The sequence below is a fragment of the Cystoisospora suis genome (assembly GCF_002600585.1).
Source record: "Cystoisospora suis strain Wien I chromosome Unknown contig_7740, whole genome shotgun sequence".
Taxonomy (NCBI): Eukaryota; Apicomplexa; class Conoidasida; order Eucoccidiorida; family Sarcocystidae; genus Cystoisospora; species Cystoisospora suis.
The window spans coordinates 1,812-2,110 of record NW_027160525.1 but is presented as its reverse complement, the minus strand read 5'-3'; the positions used below and the strand labels follow the sequence as shown (position 1 = coordinate 2,110).

The 299-nt window shown below is 41.5% G+C and overlaps 1 protein-coding gene across 1 annotated transcript in view; it reads left to right on the top strand.

The window, feature by feature from the left end:
• The window catches only part of CSUI_010548 (glutamate leucine phenylalanine valine dehydrogenase family protein), a gene marked incomplete at its 3' end in the record, with an annotated part of 1,639 nt that overhangs the window by 294 nt on the left and 1,046 nt on the right, over positions 1-299 (top strand). The gene's annotated exons all lie outside the window — the stretch shown is intronic.

Below are 299 nucleotides of genomic sequence, written 5' to 3'. Positions count from 1 at the left end.
ATATAGATAGATATGCATATATACGTCTAATGTATATGCATGTATATATTGATGGAGAATCATAGTCGTTTAGAGTAGATCTGAAGTGGTATGTCTGTGTATTCGTTCATTCGTGGTAGCCCGGAGGAGTGATACACGGACGCGTAACTAGGGAGTTGCAACAGTCCCGCTAAAGATGATCTACATGTGTCTCTATACAGGGGTCTGTATGTATCGGGAGGTCGGGAACTCCTGGCTTAGTCGGATCGAGACAGAGATTAGGGATAGTTAGATTGAAAATAGGTCTTTACATACATAGA